We start from the raw sequence: 19,938 nt of genomic DNA on the forward strand, positions 1-19,938 counted from the left end.
ATATTACCTAGCACATTATTCACTGTGTGGAGGGCACTAGCCTGGAACTTGAGACCTTACTTTGCTCCAGGTTTCCAATATGACCTTGAAGAAGTCAGAATCTTTTTAATTTTTTTTTTAAGAAACTGAAACCTTTTGAATGCCAGACCGCATTCTCACTTCTCTATCTTCAGTACCGTTTTTTGGCTAATAAAGATAAAAAGGCTTTTCCACCTTACAGATCATAACAAAAATAAATTTTAAAAATGAATGCAGTCAGATACTGAAGAGCTTTTTTAATAAGGCTGTTAATGAAGCATTATAGATGTAGTCTGCATATTTGATCTTGCTGACGAAAATGGTGAAATTATACAAACTATAATTACAGACTTGTCAGTCTCTGTCTTTGAAAGCAAAACACTGCCAGTAAATTAAAATACTTATAATTTAATATATGATAACCACTAAAAAACTAGGCTACTTTTAATTGTCATGACAACTCTCTTTAATCAGAAAATTTTGAGGGATCTAAAATACAACATAGGTCATTGTAAATGGAAGATTGAGAATATGCATGCAGACATAAAAGAGTTCATATAGCTCCCTCTTATCATCGTCCCAACAGAACCAAGTATTTTCTGCCAGACAGGCTATGAAAAACAGACATTTCACATGTGTGCAACTGGAATTGATTTTCCTCTGGAATTACTACATATATGGAAAAGTAAGAACTATGCACAGACTTTCACATACCTACACATGAATATAGGAAAGTACACATAGGTATGTGCATCCAATTTATAGAGATTTAGAATAGCTAAGAAAAAAATGCCATAAAACAAGATTTCAAAATTACAGAAGAATTAAAAATATGTAAATTCACAGTTCTGGGAAAATGAGGTATGGCTTATAATGTTGAGGGTTTGAGTTTGAAACTAATGACTCCATAATAGAAATAACATCAGTATTTCTCTGTGTCTTGGAATATTGCCTAGGACAAAATAATTACGGAGTCCACAGTTTGTGGCAGCCTTTTCTCATTTTTATATAGCAAAAAGATTAGAATGCATTGAGAGCCTACATAGTGAAAGAACAGAGCCATACACATGCACAAACATATGCCATATATATGTATATAGTATTTAGCAAGTGGAAGATGTGCTGCAATTGCTCCCAAATTTCATAGATGTGATCCATAATGCAGATTGTTTATTGCCCTGTTTATTATTAAGTGTTTCTAAAACCCCATACTGAATGATAAAATAAGGAATCCCTGAAGGGTAAAAATCAGGATATCTAATTCTAGAGCAACATGCATTCTCTTACATAGTAACAAAGCACTTCAACATCTTATCAGCATCATACAAAAAAATGAAATCCTGCTGTAGCTCTCAGATTGTCTACCCTTTAACTGTGGGCAGTGGTTTTAAGTCTCTTATACAGCAAACTCTGATACATCTTTTTAAAAAACAGGATTTATGCATGTCATATGTCTGGTTTCATAAACTGCAACCTGTAATGGCAGGCACAAATTTATTGGACAGACACAGGTGAGAAATAAGAACATTTAGAACAACCAACGGAATAAAACCAGAAGTATAATGACCTATTATGATATGAAAATTCAGATCATATCAACTTCATGATTAGTCATTAGAGTTTAAAATACATACTCATGAATTAAAATATTCTGAACTATTTCTCCAGTTAGGAAAACAAAACAGTATTTTCATTTAGATTGTAAAGAATATTTCTTCCAGTGTAGCAAAGAGAATTACTGTTCTTGGATGTAGAAAATTGATATCGAAAAAATCTTGCTTAAATTTAGAACTCGTGTATGATTTTTCCAGGGTTGCAAACTACTATGGAAGGGTACAAAGCAGAAGGATGTAGGGCAGAAAAATTAATCAAGAAAAGACACCATGACGATTTCTTTGGGAATATGGGAATACTAAAGCTACAGAAGATGCAGAGAAAACAGAACCTGTAGTGAGAGGAAGAATATAAAAGACATTTCAGATGTTTCTCAGTGGGAAGAATGAGAGGAAGGCTGAAAGCCACCTAAATACAGAGAAACTCAGGGGCTAAGGAGAAGCCACCTCAGACTCAACTTATCTACATACTTGACAACTTGTTTCATATTTGATGTTTTCTTACTCTCTCATATTTTCCATTAATTATAATTTTAGTTTGTGTCAGACTGTGCCTTTTCAAAGGAGATAATCCGTTTATCTCTGATTTCAACCTTTCTAACCTTTCAGCTTCTCTAACCGGAAGAAATATGTTAATTACGTGAAACTTGAAATACTGAAAAGGTCACAAAAACCTACAGAAGAGTGAGCTGTAAATTATACATCTTGCGACAAACGTGTGTGCACATCAATCTTTTTGAATTCACTCCAATGCCAAGCTTATTTTAATCTTCTTCAGGCATGCACTTTACAGACTTCCACATCACCCTTCACCTCAGTTCTACAGCTCTTTTCTGGTCATTGCTACTTGCAGCTTTCTTTGCACCAGCTGAGTTTTCAGCCTTTTTCTAGGCTATGCAGCAGGCTGTGCAATAGGGAAGGAACCACAGCATAAAGAGGCTGGAGATTATGTGAAACCTAGAAATGTTCCTCTGCCAGTGGGTCAGCAGAAAAGATGCCCCCATGTGGGAAAGTAGGGATGGAGATGAAGGCACCCATCTACCACCCATGATGTGAGGCTTGGCAGGTCTGGCCTGCCGCGTAAGTGCCAAGAGCTCTCTCTTCTTGGCTCCTGGATCAGTTTTAAATCAGATGGGGAGTGCCACCTGCTGGGTGACCTTCTGAAACTGAGTCATGGGTTTAAGATTAAGATAATTGTAACAAGAATTTATATGAGCAAAGACTCAGCAAGGGCCTAAAATTAAAGAATTGGCTAATCAGGCTCAGTGAGAAGGACAAATTGGTCTTAAGTAGCTCCCCTACAGTTCCATGGCCAGCTTGCTGTAACTTTTAGTAATCCTTTTCTTGCTGGTCAAAAATCTATAGGGCTTGCCCTCCTTTACATGTAATAAACCTTTTCAGACCCTACCTGCCTGCTAAATCTCTCCTAGATCTTAGAGTTTGGCTCCAAGGTGTCTTTTTCCATTGTCTTTTTAAATAAAGGAAAAATAAATGTCCAACAGCTCTTGACAAGGTCTTATACCTACACATATCAAAATTAATAACAGAATATTCTGTGTTGTCCTAGAGATTTTGAAGGAATTTTCCACAATTCACTCAGTATAACTATGGACAATCAATGCATGGGATGGATCAAAATCTTCTGAGAAATGTGTTTCGTGTACACAAACCACTTGCTCAGCCTGACTCCGGGATTCTTAAAGTGAAGAGACTTAGAGCACAGACCAAGAAAGGCAGAATTCTGTCTTGGCTGGGCACATCAGAAGAAACTAATTTTATACATTGCTTTAAGTTTTTCTATTTAGTCTCTTAAATATGCCTCAGTAAGCTGGCCTAAGGAAGTTTAATAAATTATTTTATGTCTAGAAAGTGTTGCAAGTGGTGTGTAGAAGATGCATTTCTGTTATTTTCCCTGTTATCGGAGGTACTCTAAACTGAGGTGAAGGTATAAAATGTGGCAGAGTATAACTATATTTGGGCAGCTGTGAGACACTGGGTAAAGCACAATCTTTACCAAAGACTAACTATGATTTCCAAACAAAAATATTATGCTTGATTAGCTGATGAACACATTACACATGAAACCTCAGTTGTTATCTGCTGATATTTGTGGGTAAAAGTCAAAATAAATGCCAAAAAATACTAATACTGAAAAGAGAAATGGAAAACTGAAGATGGATCTGAAATAAAAGTGTAGCAAAATCCCAGAAGGTTCATGCCTGATGATAAATCTCAATAGGCTAGTGAAGAACAGCAAGGTCTGCAATGAGTGCCTTGGCTTCAGAATCAGAAAGGAGGTTGCTCAGGAAAAGTCAGTCAGGGCCCAGGATCTGACTGTTGCCAAAATCCACATTGGAAACGGGGAGGTTATCACTTAATTAAATTAACAGTGCCACCATTTCATAATCTGACTGCCTCCTGACAAGACAAAATGGTCTAAAACATGGCAAAGTACTCCTTAAAGAGCTGAGTGGAATTAATCAATCAGCTTCTGTCTGAAGCACAGGACACAGCAGCAAATGTGGCTGCAGCAAAGAGTAAAGCAATAGAAAAATCACACATGCTGGCATTAGTTTAGGTTTTTAAGATTATGGTCAATGATCAAACACCACAAAGATTTTGTGTCTGTGGCCAAATAAAAAGGAGACTATCCTGCTGAGAGGATTTCAAAGGAACTATTTACAAAATGATGTAGAGTAATTGAGAAGAGGGAGCCAGGCTGATCATAACAATGTGGTGGTGTTGGGATGAGAGACAATGGGCATAAAATGAAAAAGGAAAAGTCCGAACTAGATAAAAGGAAAAGCTTTTATCAGCTGAAACAGGTTGCCTGGTTATGAGGAGGGTGTGCTGTGTCCGTCTTTTGTTTTCACAGTAAAGCCAAAGAAGCCTGGTCTGCCCAGCTATAAGCTGATGTGAGCAGGAAGTTGAACAAGATGCTTCCAGAGGTTTCTTTCCATCAGAATTTTGTGTGAGTCTAAGATTATATCGTACTGTGAAAGCAAATAGCTAAAAAAATATTTAAACTCTACGTAATCTACATGAGAAGAAAAATGCTTTAAAAATTGATTGGTAGAAGAACTAGATGTTATGATGAGAAAAAAAAAAAGAACACAGTAAAATTTCATTATATAAAGGATTATAAAGCATTCAAAGACCTCTGCTCATGTATAAAGATCACACAAGAATTTAAATACTTTGTCTGACAAGCAGTGATTGTGAATAGCAATATTCATTTAAGTGTTAGTGGTCAGGATGAATAGAACAATAAATTGCAAAATTACCACAACAGGAATAATCTGTGATTAATGCTAAATAATCTGCAGTGTCAAGTTAATCATTGAACTCGATAATGATTAAGCAAGTCACAAAGTACATGTCAGATTGGTGGCTAGCGAGGAGGTCAAAAGAATGACTATGGCAGAGAATGAAAATGAGATTTCTTGGGAGACTTCTGCATTAAAGGGCAGATATGCAGAGAAATTCTAATCACGGTCTAGGGAACTCCTTTCACAGAATAGCTGTGTGAAATGAAAGTTTGCATAATGGCCAAAAAAAACCCCAAATTAAAAAAGGTTAAGGAAATCACAGGAAAGAACATAAAGAACTGAAAGAAATTGTAGTCAACTTGAAAGTAATGAATGCGATCTGCTGACTCCAACACCAGAATAATATACTTAAGTTAATGTACCTGTATAGCACCTGAGAAAAGAAAATAGTATGCAATAATAGTCTTATTAAAAATAATAGTCAGAGAAATAAATCAAGCCAGAATTTCATCTCTGGGTTTTGTTCAAAAATGCTGATAATCTTGAGATGCAGTCTAGGAGGTCTATATTTTTGTGAGTATTCCTGCTCTTGGTGTTGTGCTAATAAATGCTATGGGGATATGTAGCTCTAGGCTGAATACAACAGATGATGATGCAAAGGGAAAAGACCAAAAAAACCACAGATATGAAGATGCTCTTTTTACCTGAGAATATGAATATTTTTAAAGGGCCCTATTGGCATGCTATACTAACACATTTTCTTGCATTTAACCTTCAGCTCATCAATTTCAATAATAATTATTATTTCCAGCTTGTCTATCTCCACTGAATTTTGCCTTTTTTCTTTCATCTTTTTTTCCCATCATTCTTCTGTAGTCCATTTAAGGTAACATTTACTATTTTTTAAGAATCACAAATCAAAATGAAATTTTGAAAGTTGATTTCTCTTTGAAATTGGAATCTTGGTGCTACAATTTCTTAAAAAGCAAAACATTTCAAGGGGTGAGCTTATGGTTTTGAAGGCAGCCATGTTGCTTGAGCTCTTTAGTGGGTGGATATTTGGGCAATGAGTTCCCAGAGACTCTGAGCTTTTACATGCTGAATTTCACTGTCCTGGAAGGATGGAGATCTTGGTAGACAGGAAGCAGCAAGTATCTGAAGGGCCAGTTGATGAAAACTCTGGGATCCTGAGGTCTAGATCAGCAGCCAAATCTAAAACCCACTTCGTGAAAAAGCCAAATAAGTGTCTACAGTGACCAACATTCCCCAGGATATTTCCATTTTCACAGGTTAGTTTTCTTTGACAGAAAAACTGCACACCAGAAAATATCCAGCTGTCATTCTCACCTTACTATCATTTCTGCATAGTGGGCCTGCATACACAAAATACATCATTTTATCATGTCTCCTGCTTCCAGCTTCACAGATCATACATCGGCCCCTGCTCAACGCCAAATCTGCATTTACTTTTCTAGGCAGTTTGGAACCGTATTTTTATTGTAGCATACATGAACCCTTCTTAATTCTGCAATAGATGCTCTGGGTTTTGTGCTAATACAAATTTTTCCTTGTCATAACATCGGGAAGAAGGCATTCAGTAACCACACTGACATCTTGCTCTTCCCAAGGCATTCTTTGGGCAGGCCATCAACAGTTCATGTTGTATATCACAGCAAAGGGTGTCATGCCCAGTGGTGCTCGAGGGCAGCTTTGCATGGTATGAAATAAAAGACAAATAAAAGCCAACAATATCCTCCTCCACCCTGCCAAATAAAACAGCAGCTTAACAACTAGAAAAGAGAAGTTCAATTTTCTTGTGTGGTTACAGTATACAGTATGTTTGTTCCTTAACAGTAAAGTAATGAACTTGCTCTTGGAACAGAGAAGTTATGGTCTCATATTAAAGAACTGTGGTTTTTCCCTTCGTTTAGCAAAAAAAAAAAAAAAAAAAAAAAAACCAAAAAACACAACCACAAAAAAACCCACCCACAACATAACAGAAAAAATGGGAAAGACTTCTGGGGAAATATAAGAATTCTAACACTGGGTCCCTGCCTTAAAATAATACTTCATTTTATGGCTTCAGATATTTTACAGTGGGGCTTTTTTTAAAATTAATATTCCTATGCAAGCAAAAGCACAGAAAATAATGTCTAATATTTTTAAAATTTGATTAAAGGATCCTATGTTGTTTCTATTACTCCAGCAAAAGCTCAGTCTTAAAGAAAAGTCATATCACAACTTTTTCAGGGTTTTCATTATAAGCTCAACTCCTTGGGGCTCTGCAGACAGAGAACAAAAATACATTCCTTTCATGATTCTATAGCTAACATGAAAATGTGCCATAGTCAGATCAGAGCTTCAGCACTTACATCTAGAAAATAGAGAGCATGTGTATTTGCCTTTATAGAATATTTTAATATCTAAACTAATTGAATTTCAACAACTTGAAGAGTAGAAGGTCCCCCATGGGATTTATTTTCATGGTAAAATCATGATCCAGTTACATTTTTCATTTTTTTATTTGCCTACATTTTGCTTTGCTAATTTTCATATAATTCCATTATTCCAAGATGAACCAAATTTGCTTGTAGTATACTTTTAATTTCAAGTGACATTTAAACTGTTAAACCCCAAAATTATATACATCATTTGGATTTTCCCAGCAAAAAATCTGAACATCTGCACAAACCATATTTTCCTTTCGAGTACAATATTGATTGCCCCAACCAATATTTGATGTCCTATTTTGGTGGAAATATCTAGACAAGCATTAACATCACTAGATGTCACTAAACCGTCATTTCCTTTTCAAAGATTCTACACAATTGTTTTCCATTTGGTAAGGCATTCATATTTCAGTAGTTTAGTTTTTGTCTCCAGATATGACTTTGTCTCCTATCACAGCTTTGCTTATAATCTACATTGTGTGTAAACCTTTGTGCTCTACGCTTCAGTTTTGAGGAGCTTTTCTGGTCATTGTGCATAACTGTGTGTGGGGGCAGGTAAAACCTTATTGTGGGTTTGTTTCTATAAAGTGCTCGGTTTTCACATATTCCAAGTAACACCAGAACTTTCATTTGTTGTACCCTAATGTACTGTTTTAAACTAAAACACTAAACATTTTCTCCCTGTTGATTGTATGTAAAGAGACTATTCACACCTGGATTTCTGGGAAACTTGCTTTATGTTTCCTATGTGCCAAACTACGTATTCTGCTGAAACATTTTATAAGAGGCAAAAAATGAATTTGCAAGAGCAGAAGGGCAGCCATCCCTATGGTTCTCAAGTCGTACTTTTCAACAAGTAGAACAGCATTGCCTCTTACCTGCCCACTGCTGATTCCTGGAATTCCAGTTATCTTGTTCTATGTTGTCAATACCCAAATAGCTCACTTTCATGCCATGCTCGTCCACTACCAAAAAAATTGGCATGTGCCAGGATACACAGTGGTGCCACAGCTTATTTAGAAGCAATAATCTGGGTTTGCCTTGCTTGCTGACACTGGCAGTGCATTTGTTCTGCATGCAGTAGCTCAGCTTGTCCAAGTGTAATCATTCTAATGCACTGCCTCTGCCTGAGGAATGCATTGCTTCTGCCTTGCCACCAGCCTCTGATTTGTTGTCTGTGGTGTGGAGCACGCTTTCTTTGCTTGATGGGATTTTAATATAGCTCTTACTAGTTCCCAGAGGTTACATTTTGCCATGGATCTTTTTGATCTGTGTTTTTCATGTCTGTTGGTGGCACATATATTCCTTTTTCAATAAAAAACAAAACTTTCAAACTAATTCTTTTTCACATGAGCCTTTTGCCTTCCTGTTTAAGCTCTTAGTTTCAGCTTAGTTACAGATACTTGGTTACCCTTGAAAATTCACCAAAGCTTCAGACAATTCCTCCTCCATTGTCAAGATTCAAACCATTTCTGTACCACGCATAAATTAGCCTGGTTCAGACAGCCCTGGGAATGTTTGTGTATCTTGGAAATTAGGCCTTCCCTCTAAAGAACTTCCATGGGCATACATAAATTACTTTTAAACTTGACATTACTAGTGAGAGAATTATTCAGAGCAAGTCCTAAGAGCCCAGCTAGGGTTTAGGTAAAGAATAGGGTACAAACAATATTTCTGAACTTCTAAGGACATTACTTTTGCAATCTGCTTCCAGAACTGAATGAGGAGGTGACAGTACTTCTTAACAAAATATTTGTGACTAGCTTTGGGGAAAAAAAATCAATGTGCTCCAAAAATATTTTTTAGAAATGAAAACACAAGAGAAACAGAGAACTCACATTCAAGCATAAAGTTTTCAAGGAACTTGGACTCATTAAAGAAGAGGTATTCATCCATAGATAGAAGTACTCTGAAGGAGGCAATCTGGTGCCTACTTCCCATTTGATTGAGCATTTATTTGGAAGGGTTTCCAAGTATTTTTGTTCTCTAACAAGATTAATCCTGAGCACAGATGCACATCTACAAAAAAACCCAGTCATTTTCACACAAAAACTTGGCTGGTGCTAACAGCTGTAGAGAAATATTTCAAAATCTGTGCAAATTATTGTCAATAAAACATCCCTGAAGAGAAATCCATTTTCTTTAACAGCTTCCAGATGTAATATTAAGAATAGAGTATCCATGAAGCTGATCTACTAATTTATAGTTGGAATATTTTCCTCTTTGTGTTTACAGAGTCACAGAATGGATGAGGTTGGAAGAGACCACGGTGGGTCATCTGCCAACCTCCCTGCTCAAGCAGGGCCTTCCTAGAGCACAACTTCTCTGGTTAATCTGTTCCAGTGCCTGGTCACCTGCACAGTAAAGAAGTTCTTCCTCATGTTCAGGTGGAATTTCCTGTGCAGTAGTTTCTGCCCATTGCCTCCTGTCCTATTGCTCAGCACCCTTGAGAACATCCTGGCTCCATCCTTTTGGCTCCCTCCCTTTGGATAGATGTAGAGATCCCTTCTCAGTGGTGTGTTGTTGTGGTACTACAGGGCAATGCAATGCTGTAAAAGGCCATGTATACTGAATTCCATAAGTTACTTGCTAAAAATGAGAGACCTATAAAAATAATGCTTATAATAAAAAATTACAGGAGCTATTGCACTTTTATAAATGCAGTACTGACCTTGGCAGGAAGTTTCCATTTGGTGAATTACTGTGAAGAGGTCCTTTGATCCAAAAACTTAACAAAGATTTTTGCTTATGCCAGGTGGGAGATGCTTATGCGAAGTGGGAGTGGGTTTCAGAGCAGAAGCACTCATCTTTTCTCCTTCAGAAGTTCCACATGGGCTCAGCATACTTTACAGCAATGAAGAAAAAGGAATCCATTTTTACACACTCGTTAGGAATACTAAACTCACAGCAAGCAAGATCGCTTTGCATCAGCAAAACCTTCACCACTGCTTTATTCAAGTTTTATCCAATTTATTGCTGATTTACCCTTTTCTTTTAAGAGCACTTAAGCAATATCAAAAAAGTTTATTTATTCTCTTTTATTAAAAAATAAGTAAACAAAATGTTAGAAATATAGCTAACCTTTTAAAAGTTAAAAGTATTAAAAGTTGTCTGAAAACAAAAGATCACTTAGGATTAAGAATATTTTATCGTACTTTTGATGAAGCAAACAAGGCATACCAGGACACTGTTTATACTGTTTAAGCAGTGTACTAATGCCTCAAATTACATTCCTCTAGGGAATCTGTGCATCTATATTTTGTCTTTGCTCTGGTCCATTTCCATAGCAACATGTTTCTTCCTATGGAGAATCTGGGTGAATACTTTCAAATTGAGCCTGAAAGTTTTGAAATAAGGTTTCAGTTCTCTATAGAATAATTATGAACAAAAGTAGTTAAAAAAAAAACCCTAAAAAAATAAACATAATTTTGCCATTGTTTCTTTTACCATACTCTAGGCATGATTAGCTCTGAACAATCCTTTGATCTCTTTCCCATGTTCAGACTGGGAGCAGACTTATCCACATGACTTCAGCAGCTGTTATAAAATCTGGTGGGGAACTTTTCATTCCAATTTCAATGGCTCACTGTATTCACTAATTATGTTGTTATAGACACACACATTCCAAATTTTTACTCAGAAGCTGAGATCTATGCTTAAAGAAACCCCTAATAAACAAAAATCCCATGAGGAGATGGGGGAAAAGAACAGGGCAAGATGACTTTAAAATTACTTTCAAAATAATAAAGTTCATTTTAGAGGTTCTCTTTAAACTCTAGCCAGTATCACTTCCTGTTCATATTTGTCACTGTCCACTCTTTCATCTCAGGGAAAGATTTTATAGCTGAAAACCATTTATTGCTACAAGATAATATTGCTAAAATAAGTTTTTTTTTTTTTTTTTTAAGATAACTGCTCTTTAGCATTAATACTAATGGAACAATCATTTCTTCAAATGTATGCACTCAGGGAAATAAATAAAACTGAATTGTTTTAAGGGGATATTTCCATCAGAACCTGCTGGAAAATTAAATTAATTTTAAAAAAGTTCAAAGGAAAGAAAACTAAGAAAAAGTATCCCTAATTACATATTGTGGGTTTTTATAATAATTTTTCATAGAGTAGTAAGTCTCTTAAGTCTAGTTGTAAAATGATCCAGCTAGTTTTTCAGTCAAATAATTTCAGGAATTCTCTTGGAATTGCCAGATTTGTCTGACCAAAGTTACATTTCTTGTAATGCACAAAATAACAAGACTGAAAATCCGGTGTGCAAACTGGCATAAAAGAAAGGACCTCTGTTTTACTTGATTGGTCAGGTGGCGTCAGCCTATTGAATCCAGCTCAGATTATGCCATTCATACAACTTAGAAAATTACTGCTGCAAAGATTGAACAATTTTTCAATATTTTGAGGCAGGCCCAACATCTGCATCATCTGGAGATAATGATGCTTTCATTCTCTATGCCAGCAATTCAAGCCTTACATGTGATAGTCAGAAAGTTTTCACAGATGGTCCATTCCAACCTGCTCTTTTTTTGCTTCCCCTGGGTTTGTACTTTTTTAGGCATTTCCCATCTGCCTGCTTTAAAACCTTTAAATAGGTGGAATTTCTGGTGAAAGGAATGAATGCTTTTATTCTGCCTCCAAATTCTTTCCCAATGATGCCACGTGCACATTAGAGCTGGCACGCCCATACTTTGAAAAGAAGCATAAAGTTAAGAAGAAAACTATGGACCTGTTTTATATAATAGTGAGTCACTGCTACATTTTAGTCACAGGCTACAGACAATAAAAGAGAAATGAAGTGTCAGTGATTGAATTGGGAGTAATAGATAGAAGCTCTGTAGAGACAGCATCATGTCTTCGCAACTGAAAAAAAAAGTGTTCATTTACAGGATAGGTGCCCTGCCACCGGCCAATGAAGACGGCTCTAAAAACCTGTATGGCCTAAGTGAACAGGACATACAATCGGGGAATTGGTTCCTGAATACCACTCAGAACAATAAACTTGAATCATACAAAAATATCTGAGAAATAACTACAGAATAAAGAAGGATGGTATCAATAATTTTAATTAAAATACTGAAATAAACAAATTCCTATTCCACAGTTGGGAAAAAGAAAGTAGCAGTATCTGTAACAATTGATTGTTAATAATACAAACCTACTTCTAGTTCAGATGGATATAAAGAGGAACACAGAAAAGGGTGGCAGCTTTGTTTGGAGCTAAATCTGTTTTCTGTAAGAAAAATGGTGTGTGCAACCACATTCAGATTTCAGATTGCAATCCACTTGATTTCAATAGGAACTAGAAGGCAAATTAACTCCTGTGTAAGCTGGATATCCAAAATTATGTTGGTCAATTCTTAGGTACTTTGAATCCAGGCCATTTTTGAAAATCTGGTTTCAGTATATCACAGTGCACTTGTAATTCAGTACTTCTGTTGGAAAACTATATGAACACCTGCAGAAAGAAAGAGGAGCATATTTACCAGAATTGAATGTACTGAGAACTAATTATTAAACAGGTTTGGGCAGTGTTAGTGTTTTCTGTCCTAAATCCAAGCCAATAAGTATATCCTGTGGTATAACATCTGTGTACCATGCCACAGTGAAAGCCATGGGCATTCCTCAACTCAGTGGAATATAGATTTTAAAAACAAGACAGTGAAGTACTGTAAGATGTTTTTATGCCACATGAAGATAGAAGAATTAACAAGCAAGCCAGGAATAAAATAGTGAAATGTGAGAAAAAAATCAGATTAATTTCAACAAATTAGTAAAAACTGGAGGATAGAGACTTCAATGAGATGTTATTAAAAGGTTAAAGGCCTTTTCCTAACAAAGAAATGTTTGGAGACTCCCAGTCTAATAGCAAAGAGTCATGGATAAATAAGTTCTTCTCTCCAAATCCACAAACTTTCTCTAAATGTGTGGAGCTATGATAGGAAGCCCCAGGGAATCCTGTACATGCTTTTGATTACATAATAGCAATGTGACTTTTAAGTGTAGTTATTATGGTATCAGTGTCATACTTGAGGTTGTATAAGGCTACACAGGATAAGAGTTAAACAGTTCATGAACTGAGCAAAACAAACCAGATGACTATTTATCAGTCTTTGGGATTGCATATATTTTGCAATCATCTCACACTAAACATACACTGTCCTCATGAAGGACACCGTGAAATGTCATGTTCAAACAGGTCCTTTCCAGAAACATCTTCCTATATATATCTATTAAAGAAAGACAGGCTAGAGAAATGTGCTTTGCACTTGGAAGATAATGGGAAAATAACTAAAGTGGTTTAAAACCTGTAGAAGCCAATTCCACTTATCTTTTGCATTCATAAGTTTTACCTTACAAGAGTAAAAAGAATTTTATGGAGCCAGAATAAGGGCACAACATACTATATCATTTGTGCAAGAGACAGGCTGACATTCCCACTTACCAAAATCATAAGCTAGAAGTTAGGGCAGTGTTCCAGAATTTGAAATTTGTTAATCCAGAATACGTCTTAATTACTACATTAGCTTTTCCATGTTGGGTTGGAGAACTTTTAACCCAAATGAGCTATCCAAGCCTATGTATTACCAAAAACTATTCTGGTTTCAAAAGAGGAAAAAAATTAGTTAACTTCTTGATGGCTCTATGGAATTAAGAGCATGTTATTGACTGCTAGGATAGGACATAGCTAACTGAGGATACTATTAACAATCAGAAAAATCTTCCTGTGGAGCATCCAAGCAACTGAGATGCTAGAATGTGAATCAGACAAATATAAATTTGCATCAATTAGCCAAAAGGATGAACACTTTAGACTCCTTAACACTCCAACTCTTCTTCTTGGCTTTATCATAGATTTCTTCCAGGAAATGTTCTTATTCAACATTAACTTGACAGCATGGTTCAAAGTGATGAATATTAGTTATAACATTGACATTTCACACTAAACACAGATATACTCATTAACATAAAATCCTTTATGCGCACCCTTATATACAGACAGGTTGATTTTATGTGACAATATATATAAGAAGAAAGACCAAAATGTCCCAACATAATAACAAAGTTACCTACTTACAAATTATCTCCCTGTCAACATTCCCTAAGGCCTACCCATTTGATTAGTATGTCATGGATCGTGCCTTTCTCCATAAATACTCTTCCTCAGCACTTGTTCCTGAAAAGGTTTACCTAAAAATGTAGACGTAATTTCTGCTTTTTTCTATTCCATCACCTCCTCTGCAGCTCTGTTGTGTTTTGTTGACAGAGTAGGAACACTTGTGCTTTAGTGTTTCCCTCCATTTAATACTGCTGTATAGCAGGCTGAGGGTGTTGTCTAGTTTGAAAGCCTTGGCCACTTAAAACGTGGCTGTCAGCAGCAGTTGCTAAGAAACTACAACTTAGCTGCTTTCAAACATGGTATTGCTAAAGTGCAATTACCCACACCTGCTATTATTATTTATATGAGCTAATGGGTAATTCCTTCATCACCACACTGGACACATCCTCTCTTACCTCCCATTTCAATAAGCCCCTTTTTTCTGGTAACTTCTGAGATCATTCCTCATCTCATCCAAACAAACATTTCAAACCACCCCCATATCCCAAATATTCCCCAAGCAGGGAAATAAGCCACAAAATATCTTCATGTAGATCAGAACAAGAGCACATATATGCCCAGCTGGTCACTGTCACTTAGAAAACCATGTTTATGAGACAGAGGCCTCCAAATAAATTTTCCCCTAAGAGAGATTGCATGTTTGAATAGGAGCAGATGGGCATTTTTTACTTGAAGAAAATGTTTATGAAGTAATAAAATATTAAACTAAAAAGTAAGTGTATCTTTTAGTAACTCTGTTTGTATTAAGTCAACCTTCAATATTTTGATATATGAACGAAAATATGCCAGCAATAAGGAATATACATGCAAGTGGAGTGGGTGTCTTATGGCTGTAAAACTTTTATTACCTTTTTTGTAAACATCTATTGATGCCTCTTGAATAAAAATGGCATCTTTTACAGTATTTTGGCTGTATTCCACATCAGCTCAGCCCATTCAGTTTACTAAGTAATTTCAACCACATGAATTAGATGTCGCCTTCTTTGCTTCCTGAAGGTGAATGCAAACTTTGTGGAACCAGTCAAGCAGAGATGTGAACGAATGGAAGTCTGGGCCAGATAATGAGAGCGAACAATTAAAATGCAAAGAATTTGTAAAGCTTGATGCTTGCCCTTTTTCTGCTGTCTGAGGTATGCAGCAATGCATGAGAGTAAAGGGGAACAGCCTTAGGAAAAGCATGGCACATCTCCACAGGTTGGAACAGACAGCCTTGCTCTCCTCCTTCCTTCCACTCTGCTCCCACTCAGAGCTAAGCAGACACAAACCAGCGAACAGGCTATGCAGGGAGGTAGCTGTTAGCCCCAGTCCAGCTACGCTTTATTGCAGCTGTATATCTTCCTAAGACACCCTTGCTGCCACCTGAAGATTCAGAAATAATGGAAATAGGACTTACATATGTCTCCAGTCACTCATATGGGCTCACACAAAATAGAAAATATGAAAAGGAAATTAAGGGAAGAAGAGAGTAGGGAAAAAGAAGAAAAAATAATCTTCTTAGCTAATACATACCACACTCAGACAGACCTTACACTTTCACAAACCTCTTCAAAGAAAGAAATATATTCTAATGTAAATCTTGTTAGTTACTAGCAATTTAAGTTAAACTAATTCATTTTTACCATCTGGTTCACAGGGTACAATTCCTTGTCTTAATGCTGTATTTGGGTATTTGTTCTACATATATGTAGTTTTTTTGGAACAGCAATTTTGAACATTTGAGCTTCTCTGTGGGGTGGTGAGGCAATGCATCCTGCAGTGGACTGAAGAGGTAAACAACATGATTTGTAGCTGCATGTGATTGTTAATTATGCAAGGAAAAACTTTGGGGAAAACAGTACAGTAAAACAAATGAGGTTGTTTGTAAATCTATCATTCTCTAGTTTTAACATCCAAACTATGTAATACAAATGCAGTCATATTTACCTGTATTAAAATGGCATTAATTAAAAAAAATTAAATAAATAAAAAGAAAGAAAGGCAAGTTCTGCATCGAAAGATATCATTGTGCAGCTATTTAGAAAAAACAAAAATGCATTTCTTTCCCTAAGGGAGACCCTTGAGTCTACAGTTTCTTTCAGAGAGTTTTATTTTCACTAAAAAACATTTTGATATTTCTAGATAACTTAAGAACACATTGTTAGAACATATTTCAACACACCTACTGCATAACCACAGCGGCATAAACTCAGGAGAGTTCATTTTATGAAAAAAACCAACAACCTGCCATTTTCACAAAATTCCAATTTAGAGTGGAGTAGGAATAATAAGCTGGAACAATAATTCCTGAAGACACCATTTGAATGACCACCTATGGAGATGCTCTGGAGGCATTACTCTGTGGGAGAGGAAGGGAATCAGCAGTCCCCACTGCCCTGCTGTGATGGTCTTGGGGCACAGGATGTACATGCTAAGGGACCACCAAGGGTTTCTGACCTCCACCCAGATCTGCACACAAATTATCATTCATGTTCTGAGCACAACACGAAGGCACTAGATTGAATTCCATTTTTAAAACAAATTTATCGATAGGAGTAATAGATTGGGGTTTAGAGTGTGCTTTTAAAAGTTCTTTGAAGGGAACAGAGTTTGGTGGAAAGGCAACAGACCACAAAGAGACCGAGGTGTATTCATATATATTCAGATATATCCAGATTTTTAAAGATTGTTTCACCTGCATTTTTATATGTTTTACTTTTGGATGGATTAGAAATTCATTCTTCATCATATTCTGTTTGCTAACTGAGGCAGAGACAATAAAACACACTACTAATAAATCTAGGGATTCAAACTGCAGCCCTTGGCTGCCACCTAAAGGTTTGCTGTACTTCTTTAGAGAGATACCACCACCAGACTCCATTCCCACGTTTGGAATGTAAAAAACTTGTCTACTACTGTTACAACCTCCATGGTCAGTATTACTAAAAGAGATTATGAGGTAAAAATATTTGTTCTAAAAAAACCAGAAAGCCTCACCAAAACAAAACCAAGGAAGGAAAAAATGCCCTGTAGTTCAACAGTACAACAGAAAGAATTATTTATTGTGTCTGCATGCAATTTCAATTTGAAATACCACCTAAAATCTTAAAAAAAAAATAAAAGAAAGCATGCTATTAGGTTTTATTAAAAGAAGACAGCCCGAGCAAAGAAATAGTGCAAACTCCTGAGCAATGAATGGCTCAGAACAAAAAAAAAAAAAAGGGTGGTCTGCCTCAGCCACCATTTGGGCAACACAATGTGGGCAGCAGGCAGTTTGTGCAGGTCTTATGAGCTCCACTGAGGAGAGATTGATCTCTCCAGACACTGGGAATTCAAGCTCTTTGAAAATAGGAGGAGCTGAGATGGAAAATAAAATCCTGGCCAGAGCTCCTTTTAGCACCAACAGGCAGAATTCTGCCTCAGTTCTGCAGCTAGGTACAACTATCTGATTGTCATCAACTCAAAATCATTCAATCAACTCAAAATGAGTGCTCTGAAGTGATGTGGCCACCAAGAACAAATGTAAAACTAGCAGAGAAGCAGCCTACAGCTTGAACCCACAGTTTGAAATGAGCCTGTTGTATTACTAATGAATTTTTAATGATTTCTGTTATATGTTCATTGTAGATGTTTTACATCCCAGAGTACAAACAGCAAACAAAAGAATATATTAAGTAGGAGGTATTTTAAGATAGAAAAATACCCTATATCATCATAGGCTCAAAGAAATTCTGGACAACCAAAACCTGTTATTTCCTATGGTTTGAGTTTTGAAGTTTAATCCTTATCCAACTCCAACATCCAACTCTATTTTGACTTTCCACATGATCAGACCTGTTTTATTTTTGGTTCATCCACTTCCCTTATAGGAATGACACCTCTCATGTTCTTACAAGAATGAGGACTGACAAAGGCAAAATGATGCTCTGAAAAATAAACCAAGAATCTACAGAGAGCTAGTGGTTTCTACCCACACACGGGAAGAAGCTTAGTGACAGCATTATCTTGGCCTCCATTGTAAAAATGAAAACTCACAAGTAATCAGTAAGCTCATAACTGCATTTTCTAGCTGTGATCATTGTGTATTTGCAGTACTCCCTAGAGGACAGTTAATAGCTAAGGTTAAAGATCTAGTCATCCACTTATGTCCTTTTGAGTGGTCCATGTGTCTATGTCATCTGTGGCAGGCACAGTTATATTTGAGGTTATTACCTGGATCACATGTTTTGCAATCATAATCTCCCATGGTAGTTATTAGGACAGTTTGTAAGGTAAGGAGCATGTCACTGGTATCCTCTCATACTGCCTAAGGTACTGTCTGTTCTGTCCTTTATTTTCATTTGGCACCTGTATTTTTCTGTTCAGCAAGGTGAAGTTTTAGTTTAATTTGATGTAATGTAATCTTTACTGATTTCCGTGACAGCTAGGACACATTTGTAGATTAACTTCATGTGTTCTGTTTTCTCTTCCAAAGCCAAGTTATATAGTTCTCTTAATCACCTGTAGAAGTGTGGACACAGAAGACTGATAGAATTTAAATCAAGAAGCAATTGCAATGGCAATCTTTTCTGATCTCCAGTGTTGTACAGGCTATAAAACTTCACCCAGAAATTTAATATTAATGCTTCAGTTTCATCTATAGTCTGTATCTCATACAACTATTGAGCCTTGATGAAAAATGGTGCTATGATGAAAAATGGTGCCTAAGAAGTTTTATCAGAAACATTTTTCTTCAAACACAGTTAGAATCACTAAATTACTCTGCAATCTATATTTCACCTCATCTTCCAATGTTCATTACTGTGTCATGTCACATGAGGATTATTTGCAGGTAGAATATCACATTAACTAAATTTCAATGGAAAAAATTATTAGCCTGGCTGTAACTTAATTTTGTAAAATATTTTCCATTTGAAATAAAAAGATACGTTCTGGCAAATCCTAAGGTAGCTGTGTACTCTATTCAAGTACATGCTAACAGTTTGGCCTTAATTTTTGTCCTGAGTTCTGAATTTATATACTTTATATACTGCTAAACAACTCAGTTACTCCTGACTGCCTCAACTCAGGCAAGAACTGTCTGTCCCCAAAAAATTCTCTGTTCCTTTGCAACACATTAATCCCATAATCCTTCTCATACCTTACCCTGACTTTAGTCACAGTTGGTACCAGATGCTTCAGCAAAGGTGGAAATAATCTTTAAAGGAACATGTCACAGAGTGGCTGCACAAGAAATTTCTGTGCAGCCTTAGTGACCAGTTCTTGTTCTGAGGTACAAAAGGTTACCTTTGTTATGAACTTTTATCCTGGCTAATGTAAAGGCACATACAATTCCTATAAATATCTCATTTATTTTTAAATCCTACAAATTTCCACAGCCCATGAATTCCAAGAGTTAGTTATTTGTTATTTTAAAAATAATCTTAGCTTTATTTTAGCTTAAAGTATGAGCAGTAAAACCAATAACTACAGTTCTACTGGATCCT

Source organism: Taeniopygia guttata, chromosome 2, assembly GCF_048771995.1.
Source record: "Taeniopygia guttata chromosome 2, bTaeGut7.mat, whole genome shotgun sequence".
NCBI lineage: Eukaryota > Metazoa > Chordata > Aves > Passeriformes > Estrildidae > Taeniopygia > Taeniopygia guttata.